The sequence below is a fragment of the Mytilus californianus genome, unplaced genomic scaffold, assembly GCF_021869535.1.
Source record: "Mytilus californianus isolate M0D057914Y unplaced genomic scaffold, xbMytCali1.0.p SCAF_4, whole genome shotgun sequence".
In the NCBI taxonomy this organism is placed as follows: Eukaryota; Metazoa; Mollusca; class Bivalvia; order Mytilida; family Mytilidae; genus Mytilus; species Mytilus californianus.
In genome coordinates this window covers 120,235,596-120,250,449 of record NW_026262690.1, presented here as the reverse complement: position 1 = coordinate 120,250,449, position 14,854 = coordinate 120,235,596, and the positions used below count along the sequence as shown (strand labels likewise).

At 32.8% G+C, this 14,854-nt stretch overlaps 1 protein-coding gene and 1 long non-coding RNA gene across 2 annotated transcripts in view; both read left to right on the top strand.

Annotated features, from left to right (window-relative positions):
- The first annotated feature begins 5,490 nt into the window (after positions 1–5,490).
- Positions 5,491–14,854, top strand: part of LOC127699184 (uncharacterized) — a 53,302-nt gene continuing 43,938 nt past the window's right edge. Inside the window, exons 1-5 of the mRNA XM_052202937.1 lie at positions 5,491–5,565; positions 6,304–6,422; positions 7,055–7,112; positions 13,602–13,687; positions 14,062–14,106. The gene's annotated coding sequence lies outside the window, so the exon portion shown is untranslated. The remainder of the gene's footprint in view (positions 5,566–6,303; positions 6,423–7,054; positions 7,113–13,601; positions 13,688–14,061; positions 14,107–14,854) is intronic.
- Positions 8,631–10,073, top strand: LOC127699214 (uncharacterized). The gene is made up of 3 exons (XR_007981127.1): positions 8,631–8,769; positions 8,917–9,879; positions 10,027–10,073. It is a non-coding gene; the product is annotated as an uncharacterized LOC127699214 (long non-coding RNA).

Sequence of the window (14,854 nt, the reverse complement as noted above, 5' to 3'; positions counted from 1 at the left end):
CAAGGGTCTAACTTAAATAAGTTATTAGAGAAAAATAACATACATTTGTTATTGAGGGCTAAAAAATCAAAAATCTGTGATAACATATGTATGTTACATGTTTCAAAGGGGCATTATACATCCTTTATTTTGTTAAATTGTGTACTAGTTCTATTGATATTATAATTGTCTTTATGTATATTAAACTTTAGAAAGATATAACAACCCATAGTTTGCCAATCAGGCATAACATACCCATGTTATTACAGAAAAAATATGCCTGTAATAACTAAAGGGTGTTATTACAGCATCTCTACATCTCTTCAAAGCCTTTTCTCCTACATATATCACAATGTAATTTGATTTATTGTAATAAATAATGATAAGAGCATGTAATGAGGTTCTGCGCAAGCTTCCTAGTCATTCCCAAGTGTCTCATGTAATAAGTTAAATGCCTGTAATAACTAAGCCTTGTTATTACAGCTAAGTTATCACTAAAAAGCCTTGTCTCATTGATTTACCATGGTTGATCAAAAATGTATTAATGGATTGGAAAATTAGTTTTCAAGGTTATGAATTAAGTTACTGCGCAAGTTTCAAGAATTCCCAAGTGCCCACTGAAAATAAAAATTTTTATGGTACATTTAACTGATAACAAACATACAATGTATGTTACTACAGATTAAGAGAAAGTATCCGTAATAACACATGTATGTTATTTTTCTCTAATAACTTATTCAAGTTACACCCTTGACTGATATAGGTGGCGTTGTTTTCTTGTCATGATTATAGTCATTTTGTACCCTTACCATTTCGTACCTCATTGAATATTTATATTTATTATACTTCATGTCAAAATTCCAGATTTTGATTGGTTAATACGAGGGAGACAATTTACTCTATCCCATGGCAAATACCCTATTACCCTTCATGGAGACGCTTGCTCAAGTGTGCGCTTTAATAAATACGGATGATTGTTATGTACAAGCCGACATAGTTTATTACTTTGAATTTGAAATTTAATAGACAGTAATAACAGAACATTCAGTATAATAAATTAAATAACACATATCTAAGAGGGTAATAGAGCAGTTTGTTACCCCTCGAAAAGATATTGTCAACCATGGCTTCGCCCTTGTTGACAATGTTTTCTCGGGGTAACAATCTGCTCTATCACCCTCTCAGCTATGTGTTATTTATATAGTATGCAACTTTGTTCCTTGTGTATTATTGATATTTATTAAATGATATGAGCCATGTGAGCAAATCAGTCCTATTGCGGTTAAAAATCAGCGTGTGTAATACTGTAGTCGTTGCCCTGTTGACATAAATCATGAGTAAATTTTGCTTTTCATCCCAGTCCGATACAGGAAAAAGGCCGAAAAGCAATACAGACTCTTCACTTCTGGTGGCAAGTTTTCGCTTCCAAATTATGTTGGACTTAACCTTAACCTGGAATAGACGTATCTAAAAGAAATTGGATGACACATTTTACAATTTTAATGACAAGAAAATTTAATTATGATCAGTTTTTGTTACGATTTGTGGAAACATTCCACAACCTTTCCGAGTAGAACTTTAATGTCTGAATATTCTTCCCAAGTACTTTATGTTTGCTAGATAAATAGAATTGCATTAGCATAGATTTAGTACCTGGACTGGAAATCAGAAATCTCATCAATATAATTACCAAAACAATATGTATTGGCCTTCAACCCTTTAGCAGGGGCGGATTCAGGCGGGGGTGTGGCATGCGTGTGTCCCTCTAAAATTTGCAAAGCATGGGTTGTCCTCAGCTTAATAAAGAATTTTTCTATAGTTTTACCTTAAAAAAATTTAAGTTTGCGCCCCCCCCCCCCCCCCCCCCCCCCCCCCCCCCCGAACTTAAAATCCTGGATCAGCCCCTGCTTAGTCAAGGGGCCAGTAAGCTAATACCGTATAGCGGGTTATTTTCGCGGGTGTAAAAAGGGGCAACAAAGTATACGAAAAATTTTGGCGGTTTTTATTTTGGTGGATTCTTAAATCCCAACTAAATATTTTGGCGGGTACTGAAATTTTTGCAGTTAAAAAAGATGTAAAAATTGACATACAAGTGTCTATTGTTAAATGGTTAAATGATTCTTTTTACCTGAATGACTGATGATATTCAGATACAGCTAATCAATAGAAAACCAGTTACTTAGATATTTGTCACAGGTATACAAACTTCTTGTAAATTGTACGGTTGATTAGGTACGAAATTGAAGGGACCTTTGATGTACCTACTAATTAGATTGTAAAATTATCAAGAGTGACTTACAACTCATATATCATGTATATAATTTGACACTAATTAATAAGGATAATTACCTGCTAGAGTACCTTACACTTACTTTATTTGACACTAATTAATAAGGGCATACACTCCTGATAACCATTTTCTAAAATACATGTATGTACAATGCCCTTTCGCATTTATGTTGTTAAAACTAACCTATACCGTTATTGATCTGCTGACCGGACAAAATAAGATCGTTTGCAAAACGCTTTAACTATTAGAAAGTACTGAAGGTATCCCTAAATTTTGCGCGGAATTTAATTTCGCGATTTTCATTGATCCGCCAAAATAAGCGAAAATAAACACCCCGCCAAAATAACCCGCTATACGGTATAACCAGGTCAATACAGAAACAGGCAGTATTAAAGTATTGAGAAATTTGTAGGGAGCCTGGAGGGGTGTTGAAATATTCATTGCTTCTGGAAGGGGGTCTTGAATTTATTTTCCTTCAAGGTGATGACCATGCCTGCCAACCAACATGGGCAACATGGCTTAAAATAGAACATATGGGTAAAATGCAGTTGTTTGGCTTATATCTCTGAAACTAAAGCATTTAGAGCAAATCTGACATGGGTAAAAATGTTCATCAGGTTTAGATCTATCTGCCCTGAAATTTTCAGACAAATCAGACAACCCGTTGTTAGGTTGCTGTCAATGAATTGGTAATTTGAAGGAAATTTTGCTGTTTTTGGTTATTATCTTAAATATTATTAAAGATAGAGATAAACTTAAAAAGCAATAATGTTCAGCAAAGTATGATCTACAAATAAGTCAATATGATCAAAATGGTCAATTAACCCCTTAAGGAGTTATTGCCCTTTATAGTAAATTTTTTTCTTGAGAGCCTCTAGTATAGTTTAACCATGTTAACACCAGGACAACTTATAGATTAAGTTAGTTGTTCCAGTGCAATGAATTTTTAACTGGTAGGGGACTATGTATTGCTATGCAATACTCTCAGAATACTTGTTTTAGTTGTTTTGTCACTGTGAAATATTCCCCTATTATGAGTTATAGGGTAACTATATATAGCTATGTTTGGTATATTGGATGCTTGCAAGGTCTACATATATCCATCAGACAGGGTTCACCTGACCTCAACCTCATTTCATGGATCAGTGATCAATGTTAAGTTTTTGTGGTCAAGTCTGTATCTCCTATACTATAAGCAATAGGTCAACTATATTTGGTGTGTGGAATGACTGAAAGATGTACATGTTCGACTGACAGGTTTCATCTGAACTTGACCTAATTTTCATGGTTCATTTGTCAATGTTAAGTTTTTGTGGTTTGTTCTGTTTCTCAGATACATGTACTATAAGCAACAGATTAGCTGTATTTGGTGTATGGAATGAATGTAAAGTCCGTCTGACTGGTTTAATCTGACCTTAACCTTTTTTTTTGATTCATTGGACAATGTTTTAAGTTTTTCCTGTTTGGGTTCTATCTATCATGTCTATGATACTATGAGCCATAGGGACACTATATTTGGTATATATCATGGAATGATTGTTAGGTAGACATGTCTGTCTGGCAAGTTTTCATGGTTTTGTCCATTTATCAAATACTGTAAGCCATTGGTCAACTATATTTGTTGTAAGCAATGATTGTAAGGTGTACATGTCTGTCTGGTAAGGTCATCAGACCTTGACCTCATTTTCATGGTTCATTAATATAGTCAATGTTCAGTTTTGGCAATCAGGTCTGTTTCTCCCTTTGGCTTACAGTATCTGAGAATCTGCAAAAGGCCAACTTTATTTGGTGTATGGTATGAAATTTAATTTAATCAAGTAAAGCAGGCGAGACATTTCAGCATGTGCACTCTTGTTGTCCTTTTCATGCTTTTAGTTGCATTTTATTAAGTTAGTTATTTTTGAGTATAAATAAAGTTGCCTTCACAAAGACTTTTAATAATCTGACCTCCACCATATTGAAATTAAAAATATTTCACAGTGGCTAGCTTAACTGATCTTGCATTTTTCTCTCTCTAAATATTGATACCCCAAAAAATAGAAACAGTTGCTGTCTTTTCCCTCAGAGCTCCCAAGCTTTTTTATTCACTTTCTTGTATCAAGAAGGTATGATATTTATTATGAACTTTTGATAAACTAAATTAAAGATATCATTGTCTCACTTACCATGAAAGTCATGACAGTAAGACAAGTGATCCTTGATTTTGTCAACATTAAGGTTCAGTCTGTGTGTCCGTCTGTCAGGTCTTGTAAGCGCTCTGACATGTACAATTTTCGCTTGATTTTTATCAAATGTTTATATCAGCAATGTCGCTGACAAATTCGAAAATCAGTGCCAATCAACCTTTTTTAAATGAGTGCTCCTTGGAAATATAGATTAAATAAAAAATTTCATTGTAAGCCCTCTTTCATATGTACAATTCTCAGCAGATTTTGTCATATTTATATCAAAGGTTTATTATAGCAATGTCTCTGACAAGTTAAAAATCAGTGCCAATCAACTATATTTAAAAGAGTTAAGCCCTTTGGAAATATAAAAGTATATGGAAAATTGCATTGTAAGTACTCTCAAGTGGACATTTCTTGACAGATTTTATATCAAAGGTATATTCAGAAATGTCAAGGACAAGTTAGAAAATCAGTGCCAATGATTATTTTTAAAAGAGTTATGCACCTTAGAAATATTAATTTTATGGAAAACTGCATTGAATTAAGCACTCTCAAGCCTTCATTTCACTAAGATATTTATAAAACTTTTTGAAGAACCAAAAAGTTTCTTTTTTGTAGTTATTGCCTATGGACAGATAAAATATGTGCTACACAGGGGACATTGCCATTGGAACCCTTTCTTTTATTTCCCATTGAAACAGTGTTGTTCAGTGTTCAATGTAATTTCAATCATTTGTTTCCTTTGCTGTTTCATTTGAAAATATTAACTATCTTGTGGAGAGTTGTCTCATTGGCAATCAATACCACATCTTCTTATTTTTATATCACACTATCCTTCATGATGAAAACTTATGAAATAAATTTTTTCAAATAGGTTGCATGAAAAGTTAATATAACTTAACTATATTTAATTTGAAAACTGGGCTAATTCAGTGTAGATTTAATCATTTTTAAGTCCTGCCTATTGATAATAAGTCATTATAAAGTACTTTTGAAAGTATATAGCTGATTTTTTATGTCAGATTGAGCGTCTCTTTTTGATTTTCTAGAATCCAGATGATGCTGGTGCAACAGAAACATTCCAGAGACTTAGTCAAGCCTATTTCCAGCTAACAAGAAAATATGCAGGTTTGTGCATACTAATACTTAAGAATTGAAAGCTTCCTTTTGTAATTTTATTGGGGTGTATAAGTATATTTTGTAGAAAGTGCTTTTGCAAAAATGTGTGCACAATCAACACTTTTATAACCCTATAAAATTACAAAAAGAAGCATTCAATTCTTATAATTACATTGTTATACTATTCAACCATGAAATTACAAGTTATAACAAATTTTTTGTTTGTTTTCCTATGCATCATGTGCATTGTTGTGACGTTGTCACGAGAAGAACGTGCTGTCTTGAATGTTGAGTTTTATGGCGAAATACAGTTTGAAATTGGAATGCCTCGAATTGCTTTCAGCCAATCAAAAGTACAGATTTTATAAAACATACATGTATGTTTTTTTTTTTTTTATTATAAGATATATATGAATAAAAGGAAGAATGTGGTTTATGTCAATTTGACAGAAAACCAACAACAGGACAACAAAAAAGACATCATATTTGTACTGACAATAGTCTTAGAATTTATCGAGCTTCCTGGAACCAGTTGTTTGAAAAGTTCTTTCTTTTCTATGGATAGATATTCTTGTCAAACATTTTTCCGTCTTTAGTCATGGTAATAAATTGGAGCCAGATAAGCAATGCAGGTCTCTTACAGCCTGTATAAAAGCAGTTCCTGATAAAATTAAATTAGAATTGACCATTAGCAAGATGTCAACACATGTATGGCATGAGTTGTAACAGACTGATATTATTTTCTAGTTGACAGGATAGTAGGGTGTTGTCAAAGTTGTGGATGTCAGTACTGTTATGAAAGTGAAGATGAAGAAGAAGATTTTACTGATGAAGATCTGGAAGATGACGATGAAGAAAGCTATGCCGTATGTTGTTTTGCGTTAACATTTTTATTCAAAAACATCACATATACTTTATTTATTGCATATATGAAGTTGGGTTTTTCAGGATTAAGTTTCAGCAGCTAGTGTCACTCTTGGATAATATGATTGAAAATTTATATAAATCTTATTTATTTATTTGAAATTTGAAATCTTTAAATGGTTTTAGCTTTTGTATTTCTCCAAGTATTTTTTGGGGGCTTTTTATTGCCTTTCCAAACTTTCTGTTCTTCATGAAGGTTGTACAGAAAAGTATTCCCTTAAAAGCCCCTAAATCTTCCAGTATCCAAGACTATTATTTCAGCATAACTGACAATATTATTGTGGTGTTTAATAACATATTAAATAGAAATTGAAAGAGTTAAAGTGATAAAAATCTACAAAACTTAATATTGTAAAATGATAGACGATAAAACATGAATTTTACTTCTATACTCCTATACAAAAGTACTTTACCTGAACCTGACAAGGATAAAGACTGACATGTACTGTCTTATTCTGGTGAATTAATCAAATCATTTTATTGCCAATCGAAATTCAGCTTCTTTGCCTTTGTTTTCTTTTATGGGCATGTAATTATTTTGTATTAAGAATGGATTTCTGTTCTTTTTTTTCAGTCTTGGTTCTTCAGAAAGTTGTTTGTTGATGTATTTGGGGAATTTGTATTTCAAAGAAGTAAGTACCATAGTTTTTATGTTTGTTATACACATTCTTTACCTTGTAATAATTTATCAATTGACAATGCTGTAAACCATCTTAATTTTGCAGATACTTTTTTGCATTAAGTCCTTTCTAGTAGACTTCATGGCAATACATATTTTATGATTTTTCCAACATTTTGATTTATTAACAGAGTCATACATAAAAGGAAGGGGAGAGATACAGACTTATTGGAGCATCTAGTTTTGTATTTATATTGGGTAAAAAAAATTAACATGTAGAATTTACCAAGTCTGGTTTATCTTCAGAGGTTTTAATGAAATTAACCCAAATATAAAGTTTTATTAAATATTTTCATGAAGATTGAGAAAATCCTGGGCCTTACATATGATGACTCAGCATAAATTCACAGTAAACAACTGTTTAAAATTGAGAATGGAAATGGGGAATATGTCAAAGAGACAACAACCCGACCAAAGAGCAGACAACAGCATAGTTTACCTAAAGCCCTGTATGCAAAGTAATTTCATGGAATATGAATACTTGTACTTTTAATTGTAAGAAGTGCTTATGTTTACCTTTCGCAGTCATTGAAACTCATTAATAGTTGATGAAAATTGTTGTTAGGCCAAATAAAAATAAATGTGTGGTTCCAGTTACCTGATTAACCCCAGTTTAAACCCCTCGACCCTAGAACATTTTTTCCATTTCTGAAAAATGATTTTTAAACGATCCCATTTTGTGGAATGTGAATTTAAATAACTAAATTCACAGACTTCTGTCATCTGAATTTCCATTAAAAGTACCCATGAAGGCTAAAAATGCAATACATTCTTTATAGAATGCAACAAATTAAACAAAATGCAGCATGTGTGTTTATTTTAAAGCCAAACATGTAAAATGGTGAACTTCCAGTATTGGAGTGTATAATTATGGAAGCGGACTCTGTGAACATACAATTTTTTTTCTGGATTTTTACCCCCCCCCCCCCCCCCAAAAAAATTTTCACCTACTAACCCCTTTTTTTTTGAGGACGTCTAAGGAGAGAAATGCAGGCTCCTTGGAGCCTTTAGTTTTTGTCGAGCCTGCGACTTTTGTCGCAGAAAGCTCGACATAGGGATAGTGATCCGGCGGCGGCGGCGTTAGCTCACTTCTTAAAAGCTTTATATTTTAGAAGGTGGAAGACCTGGATGCTTCATACTTTGTATATGGATGCCTCATGTTACGAAGTTTCCGTCAGTCACATGTCCAATGTCCTTGACCTCATTTTCATGGTTCAGTGACTACTTGAAAAAAAAGTTTAGATTTTTTGTAATGTTAAATTCTCTCTTATTATAAGTAATAGGATAACTATATTTGGTATGTGCGTACCTTGCAAGGTCCTCATGCCTGTCAGACAGTTTTCACTTGACCTCGACCTCATTTCATGGATCAGTGAACAAGGTTAAGTTTTGGTGGTCAAGTCCATATCTCACATACTATAAGCAATAGGTCTAGTATATTCGGTGTATGGAAGGACTGTAAGGTGTACATGTCCAACTGGCAGGTGTCATCTGACCTTGACCTCATTTTCATGGTTCAGTGGTTATAGTTAAGTTTTTGTGTTTTGGTCTGTTTTTCTTATACTGTATGCAATAGGTCTACTATATTTGGTGTATGGAATGATTGTAAGGTGTACATGTCTAGCTGGAAGGTGTCACCTGACCATGACCTCATTTTCATGGTTCAGTGGTTATAGTTTAGTTTTTGTGTTTTGGTCCATTTTTCTTATACTTTATGCAATAGGTCTTCTATATTTGGCGTATGGAATGATTGTAAGGTGTACATGTCCAACTGGCAGGTGTCATCTGACTTTGACCTCATTTTCATGGTTCAGTGGTCAAAGTTAAGTTTTTGAGTTTTGGTCTTTTTTCTTATACTATATGCAATAAGTCAACTATATTTGGTGTATGGAAATATTCTATGATGTACATGTCAGTCTCGCAGGTTTTATTTGACCTTGACCTCATTTTCACGGTTCATTGCTCAGTGTTAAGTTTATGTGTTTCAGTCTGTTTTTCTTAAACTATAAGCAATAGGTCAGCTATATTTGTTGTATGGAAGGATTGTAAGCTGTTCATGTCTGCCTGGCATGGTTCATCTGACCTTGACCTCATTTTCACGATTCATTGGTCAATGTTTAGTTTTTGTCGAGCCTGCGACTTTTGTCGCAGAAAGCTCGACATAGGGATAGCGATCCGGCGGCGGCGGCGTTAGCTAACTTCTTAAAAGCTTTATATTTTAGAAGATGGAAGACCTGGATGCTTCATACTTTGTATATGGATGCCTCATGTTACGAAGTTTCCGTCAGTCACATGTCCAATGTCCTTGACCTCATTTTCATGGTTCAGTGACTACTTGAAAAAAAAGTTTAGATTTTTTGTAATGTTAAATTCTCTCTTATTATAAGTAATAGGATAACTATATTTGGTATGTGCGTACCTTGCAAGGTCCTCATGCCTGTCAGACAGTTTTCACTTGACCTCGACCTCATTTCATGGATCAGTGAACAAGGTTAAGTTTTGGTGGTCAAGTCCATATCTCACATACTATAAGCAATAGGTCTAGTATATTCGGTGTATGGAAGGACTGTAAGGTGTACATGTCCAACTGGCAGGTGTCATCTGACCTTGACCTCATTTTCATGGTTCAGTGGTTATAGTTAAGTTTTTGTGTTTTGGTCTGTTTTTCTTATACTGTATGCAATAGGTCTACTATATTTGGTGTATGGAATGATTGTAAGGTGTACATGTCTAGCTGGAAGGTGTCACCTGACCATGACATCATTTTCATGGTTCAGTGGTTATAGTTTAGTTTTTGTGTTTTGGTCCATTTTTCTTATACTTTATGCAATAGGTCTTTTATATTTGGTGTATGGAATGATTGTAAGGTGTACATGTCCAACTGGCAGGTGTCATCTGACTTTGACCTCATTTTCATGGTTCAGTGGTCAAAGTTAAGTTTTTGAGTTTTGGTCTTTCTTTCTAATACTATATGCAATAGTTCAACTATATTTGGTGTATGGAAATATTTTATGATCTATATGTCAGTCACGCAGGTTTTATTTGACCTTGACCTCATTTTCAAGGTTCATTGCTCAGTGTTAAGTTTTTGTGTTTTCGTCTGTTTTTCTTAAACTATAAGCAATAGGTCAACTATATTTGTTGTATGGAAGAATTGTTAGCTGTACATGCCTGCCTAGCATGGTTCATCTGACCTTGACCTCATTTTCATGGTTCATTGGTCAATGTTTAGTTTACTTGGTTAATGTTAAGTTTATGTGACAGTTGTAATAAAGCTTTATATTTAGGACTATCAACATAATATCAATGATTAGTAAAGAAGGCGAGACATTTCAGAGTGTGCACTCTTGTCATGGTTAAGTCTGTTTCTTAGAAACTATAAGCAATAGGTCAACTATATTTAGTGTATTGAATGATTGTAAGGTGTACGTGTATTTCTCGTTTGGTTTATATGACCTTGACTTCATTTTCTTGGATCATGTTAAGTTTATGTAATAGTTGTAGTAAAGCTTTCATTTAGGACTATCAACATAACATCAATGGTTAGTAAAGAAGGGGAGACATTTCAGCGTGTGCACTCTTGTGTATTTATAGGGACATCTGTTACTTTTATGTATTAAAGGAAGATGAGAACTGCAAAATTCTTAGAGCCACTAGCTATAGTTTTCTATTTATAGTGACATCTATTACTTCACAGAGTTATATGAATGGAAAACAGATAAAACATACACTTCTTGAAGCTTCTAACTATAAATAGTTCTGTATTAAAAGTGACATCTGTTACTATACTGAATGAACTCTTACAGAAATATTGAGAACTAATGGAAAAAACATGTCATGAAAAATAATGCAAAAAAAAGGAAATATGTGCCACACTGATAAATCAGAGAGAGAGATATGTTCAATTATCATACCTCCTATACATTTCTAGGAATATGATTGGTTAAAAGCAACCGCGTTGTGACCGTGTATATTTCATATGGGGTTAGTAGGCGGGGCTTATTTCAATTCACGGTTAGTAGTGGTGTAACGTCCCTTTATAAAAACAACACGGTGTTGAGGAAAAATCTGAAAGGTTTCAACAGATGAAGTAATGATGATGAACGACTGAAATAAATTCATAAAACACATTAAAAGTTAACAAGTTGTTATTGTTGGCATATGTTTTTGTATATACCAATTGAAGTAGGTTATTAATACTAAGTATTGAAGACTTGATTACTTTGATAGGCCACTAGTCTAAATACCACATGTTAAGATAGTCGGTAAGATAAATGTGTTACACGCTCTCACCCCATATGGAATTTACTGACCCCATATATATCGTATTAGGTCACTAGCACACTATGTAACTAATAATACTCAAAAACCTTGATAGAATCTATTTATTTTAAAAGTTCTGGAATCAAAATATAGTAAATGATCATATAATACATTAAAGCATATCTTGTGAAATCTGACCTCTTAAAGATAGATTGATAGTTGTTTGCTTTATGTTCAGAGGCAAATATTTCAGGCATATTCTGGGTGATCTTTATGAACATCTGAAGATGGGGATTAAGTAAACAGTTATAATGTTCATTAAAAATTTCTGAACAAATAAATTTGTATAACAACCATATTCAGTGATATTGTAAGTATTCATAACATATATATGCTTCATTTTTCTATTCAATGTCAGATTTGCTTAATATTCAGTGGCAAATATTTCAGTCATTTTCAGGATGATCTTTTAAGATCATTTGAAGTTACAGATTGTTTGCCACAATGCCTTTTATTGTATTTTGTATACATACACTATGTTGTTTAATAAAGCAAAAAGATATAACAACTGATGACAACTAATTACAATACAATTCAACATGTTACTATCATATCTATAAAATCTGTATATTGTTTTAGATACTAATGTGCATGTTATTTTGAATATTTTCATATATAATAGTGTGTCTTTCTATGTTGTGATGTTACACTATTGTTTCAGAAAAAGGGTGAAGGTTTGGTACCATTAAAACATTTAAACCCTCTGCATTTGATTTCACCTGTCCTAAGTCAGGAATCTGATGTTCAGTAGTTGTCGTTTGTTGATGTGGTTCATAAGTGTTTCTCGTTTCTCGTTTTTTATATAGATTAGACCGTTGGTTTTCCCGTTTGAATGGTTTTACACTAGTAATTTTTGGGGCCCTTTATAGCTTACTGTTCGATGTGAGCCAAGGCTCCGTGTTGAAGACTGTACTTTGACTTGTGATGGTTTACTTTTGTAAATTTTGACTTGGATGGAGAGTTGTCTCATTGGCACTCATACCACATCTTCTTATATCTATAGAAAGTATTACTTTGGCAAAAAGGGAGGATAAAATGATGGAGCAAGTAGATAGATGTATATATTATAAGCAAACAGAAAAATGAAAAGGTTTTGAGTACTGCATTGATTTTAATAGGTGTCAACATTTCAAAATTCCAAAGTGGGAGATCTCCTTTTAAGCTCACAGGGGCCCAAAGGGCCCCATGTGAGCTTATGCCATCACTTGTCGTCGTCTGTCGTCGTAAACTATTTCAAAAATCTTCTCTGAAACTACTGGGCCAAATACCTTCAAACTTTAACTAAATGTTCCTTAGGGTATCTAGTTTATAAATTGTATCCGAAGTTTTGATCCATCTACAAACATGGCCGCCATGGCTAAAAATAGAACATAGGGGTCAAATGCAGTTTTTGGCTTATATCTCAAAAACTAAAGATTTTAGAGCAAATCTGACATAAGGTAAAATTGTTTATTTGGTCAAGATCTATCGGCCCTGAAATTTTCAGACGAATCGAACAACCCATTGTTGGGTTGCTGCCACCGAATTGGTAGTTTAACTGTTTTAACAAAATTTTGCAGTTTTTTGTTATTATTTTGAATATTATTATAGATATATATAAACTGTAAGCAGCAATAATGTTCAGCAAAGTAAGATCTACAAAAAAGTTTGATATGACCAAAATTGTCAATTGACCCCTTAAGGAGTTATTGCCCTTTAAAGACAATTTTACACAATTTGTTCATCAAGTTTGCTAACATTTAAAAATCTTCTCCTCTGAAATACAGGTGAGCGATTCAGGCTCTTGAGAGCCTCTTGTTTGAGAAAGTTTTCTTTCTAGAGGGAGATTAGTTAAAACAATGATATTATTATTTTTATACATGGCCTACAATCCTAGAGGGTATTATATCTTCCAGTTTGTACACCCCCCATGTTCATTTTAATGTTCCTCCATCCTGTGTGATGATCAAGTTTTGGTATAAGATAGTTAACAATGACTGTGTGGTCACATTAATTAAAAACAGTACAAATGTTCAATATGATGTGATTATTTTTAAATATATGCCAATTGAGTTAAATGCAAATGTTCGTTTTAGCAAACTTTTAGATGCCATGAATATATAATTTATTATTTTTTAAGGATTTCAGTCCAGGAAAAAACCAAAGTCTCAAAGGTTTACTCGGGAGGAGGAAGAAGAGGACAGCTTCTTTGATTTTATTTACAAAGTAAAATATATATTACTGTCTTTAATTATGTAATTATTTAAATTGGATCTGGTCAGTTTGATAGTTTTTATGATGCATAAGAAGTTTCTCTAAAACATTGATTAATATGAAATAAAATAACATAAGTCAAGTTAAGACAGAAACACGATGGCAAACTATCCCCCCTTCCCCAAAGGAAAAGAAACAAAAGCAGAAAGGTTAACAACAGTCCCCAGCACAGAAAGTAAAGATTAATTGACAGAAACTTCCCATAAAAATGAATTCTTATATAGGCCTGTCATTTGCTATGCTGAAAGCACTAAGAGTTCTATACACACCAAGAGATTGTTCCTAGAAATTCCTGGACTTTATCTAATACATATATTTAATTTTAGAAATACAGAGATGGTGAAGAAGAAGAATTCATCACAGAAGAAGATGTATGTATATGCACTAATGCAGTTTATGGATAATCTTCTAATTTGCTTAGATTTATTTAAAAATAATTTCGATTACAAGTCATATTTCAAAGGTGATATCATTTAGGGCTATTCCAGAAAAAAATATATGGGGGTGGACAACACTTTTTTATATCCCACCAACTATAAATATGATTGAAAGATAGTATCCAGAGCAAAAGTTTTGAAATATTGTACAATTTTAATTTTTTTTTTTATAAAAAGACTCATTTTTTAGACATCAATAATTCTGGTTTAACCTTCATGAAATGTTCTGAAACTTGGACAGAAAGTTCTTTCCCACATTTTCTACTCTTTGTCGACCTTCTATGCAGAAAGTTCCTGTCTGATGAATTTATTGTTTAATTTTGATCTTGTCCTGAATATGTATAAAATATTTGTAACTGGATATAAGTCATAAAAAATTTTATCAGCATTTTTAATTATTTGAAATAAAACATCTAATTAACCTGTTGCCACTGGACCTTAAGCAACTAAAAATCAATCAATCTAATTAACCTGGAAGAAAATTTAAAAACTGACATCTATATTTCCTATATATAGATTATTTTAATATATTGTGGAATTTGATTTGATACATTTTACAATAGTATTATGAATTTTAAAGTTTATATCAACCAAAGAAATGCTATACATACTTCTGGGATTACCTGATATGTCTCCTGGTTTACATAGAAGTTTATAAACTTAGGTAAAAACCGGGAGACAT